The sequence below is a fragment of the Castor canadensis genome, chromosome 14 (assembly GCF_047511655.1).
Source record: "Castor canadensis chromosome 14, mCasCan1.hap1v2, whole genome shotgun sequence".
Taxonomy (NCBI): Eukaryota; Metazoa; Chordata; class Mammalia; order Rodentia; family Castoridae; genus Castor; species Castor canadensis.
The window spans coordinates 41,127,025-41,129,916 of NC_133399.1; the positions used below are offsets into that span (position 1 = coordinate 41,127,025).

At 46.2% G+C, this 2,892-nt stretch overlaps 1 long non-coding RNA gene across 1 annotated transcript in view; it reads left to right on the plus strand.

Annotated features, from left to right (window-relative positions):
* LOC141416831 (uncharacterized) overlaps positions 1-2,892 on the plus strand; it is a 30,685-nt gene that overhangs the window by 1,024 nt on the left and 26,769 nt on the right. The gene's annotated exons all lie outside the window — the stretch shown is intronic.

The window sequence follows — 2,892 nt, forward strand, 5'->3', positions numbered from 1 at the left end:
GGAATCAGGGGTCCCATCTGTAAAATGGGCTCGTCGGCATCGCGAGGCTTGTGTGATAATGTAGAACACCCCGGACCTCCAGTTTCTCCATCCCTAAAATGGATTCAGGGTCCCATACGCAGTTTTTGGTAGTATTTCAAGAGTCCATATTCTGTTTTGTGGGTTTTCTTTTTTTTTTTTTTTTTGTGCTGGGGTTGGAACCCCAGCACACTTAGGGAAGCACTCTCACTGAGCCACATCCCAACTTTCTGTAAAATGGGACTGTCAGCCTCTTCTTCCATTCAGGGATCCTTCTTGGCTCACCTACTAACCATCTCAGAAAATCAGCTCAGCCTTGCCTCCAAAATATACCCCAGAGCCACCTCTTCTTGTTGGCCTGCTGTCACCACACTAGGCCAGACTGTCCTGGGTCTGTTCTAAAAAGGTGGGGTGCCTTCTCTCCACAACAGCAGGCATATTCTTAAGACTGTAAGTGAAAAACGAAATATAAATATTCAAGGGCACCTCCCTTCTGGGAGGACACCTCCTATTTATGCTTACAAAGATCCCATATTTAGCTCCCTTGCCCACCCTGTTCCCCTTTTTCATTGCACTGTAGCCACACAATGCAGTCCCTGGGGCTTACCAAATGTCTTCTGGCCACAGGGTCTTTGCACTTGCCGACCCCTCTGCTTGAGGTCTGCTTCATGCTCCAGTTCTTACCAAGGTGTGAGCCCCATGTGAGCCCTGCTCACCCTTTTCTGCCTGTCACCTAGAACAGTTCAGGGCCTTACAGTGTGGGCCAAATCTGGCTTTCAAGCTAAGAATAGTTCGTTTTTTTTAAAAAATCTGTTTAACTGATTGGGGAAGGGAATCAAAATAATAATATCATTGATTTGTAAAAACTGCATGAAATTTAAGTTTTAGTGTCCATAAAGTTTTATTTAAAAATTGGTTTATTTGTTGACTTTTGTGGTACTTGGGATGCTAGGCAAGTCCTCTACCATTTCAGCTATGCCTTCAGCCCTTTTATTTGTATTTTGTTTTTGTTTTTGTTTTTTGAGACAGGATTTGGCTAATTTTCCCCAGGCTAGCCTGGAGATTCTTCTGCCTCTGTCTCCCCAGTAGCTGGGATTACAAGCATGCATCACCATGCCCAGCTAGGAAGTGTGCTTTTATGTGGTTGTCCTGTATTTATCTTGTAAAGCCTGCACCCCCTTCAGTGACCTCATGTCCACCCCTCTCCCCTTGCTCGCTTCCAAACCAGTGCTGTGTGGTCAGTGTTTATCAGTTGCTTCTGACGGAGTGTGTGTGTTGCGGTTTGTTGTAAATTGTACTGATACTCTCACTTGAAGTCTAGACAACCATCACTAAAATACATTGAGCCCTGGTTTGTAGTGTCTGCTGATTGTCTTGGTGTCGATATTTCGTTTATGGTCTGTCAAGCTACTGCTATGGCACCATCATCTCAGCTGGGAAGAGCTACATTGGTGGCAGCACACAGATTTTATTCTCGGTGTGGTCCCCAGATGTGGCATCTGCATCACCTGGAAGTGTGTCAGATGCAGAACCCCACGCCCAGTCACACCTGCGTTAGGTTCTGCATTGTAACTGGGTGCCCAGGAGCTTCCTGGACATTACAGATCTTGGGGCACACAGTTCTAATGCCATTGCTTTGCTTTTGTTTTTTCAGGATTGGGTTTTTTTGGTGGTACTAAAGTTTGAACTCAGGGCTTTGTACTTGCTAGGCAGGTGCTCTACTGCTTGAGCCACCCCCTCCAGTCCTTTTAAAATTTAGTTTTTTTTTCAGATAGGGGTCTAGAGTTTTGGCCTGGGGCGAAGGAGGTGGTCCTCTTACTTATGCCTCCTGAATAGCTGGGATTACAGGTGTGAGCCACAGTGCCTGGACTTACTGGTTTCATTAAGTCCAGGCTTTCCTACACTTTCTAGGGCGGGTCTTCCCAGCCTTTGCCCATCTCAACCCTCTGACCTTTGATGAACGTAATGATTTTCTTTGGTTTAAGTTTACATTGTGTTATATAGATACTTTGTATCAATGTTTAAAATAGAAAACCTCTGGGCTGGAAAATAGCTCAAATAGTAGAGTGCCTGCCTAGCAAGTGTGAGGCCCTGAGGTCAAACCCCACCCCCAAAAAAAAGATAAAGATAAAATGGAAACCCTCCCAGCCATGACTGGATATCATGATGAAAATGAACATGGGAGCAAAATAATGGTGGCAAGTTTAGATGGACGCCAAGCCCACAGTCTGCCTTTTTTTGGGGGGAGGGGGCAGTACTAGGTTTGAACTCAGAGCCTCAACACTTGCTAGGCAGGCACTTTACCACTTGAGCCACTCTACCACTCCAGTTTTATGTTGGGCATTTTTGAGATAGGGTCTTGTAAACTATTTGCCCAGTCTGGCTTTGAACAGCGATCCTGATCTCTGCCTCCTGAGAAGCTGGGATTATAGGTGTGAGCCACTGCACCTGGCTCTGCCTGTTCTTTGGTGTGAAGGGAGGTGTGAATTACAGGGCCACACAGTGGAAATGAAAGAGAATGGAGATGGGATGACCATGATGGCGGTTCTTGTGATCTGCTGTCCACGAGTGGCATGGAGTTGATAAAGAAACCCAGGGAAAAGCTCTAAAGGCAGGTAAAAGCCCCTTCCCCCAGGTGGGCCCGGTTTCAGACCTTTCTGAGAGAAACAGCAGATGTCCTTCCACCACAGATATGCTACTGTAATATCGAAAGGCTAACCACCATGTCTGCTTTTGTCCTTCCCACTTGCTTGCTTCTGCATTCTGAGGCATAAAAACCCAACAACCCTGAGCTAAAGGGCCGGTGCTATTTTGGAGAGATCCAGGTGCTGGCCAACTAGCATGAATAAATCTTCTTTTCCTCCAACCACCTAG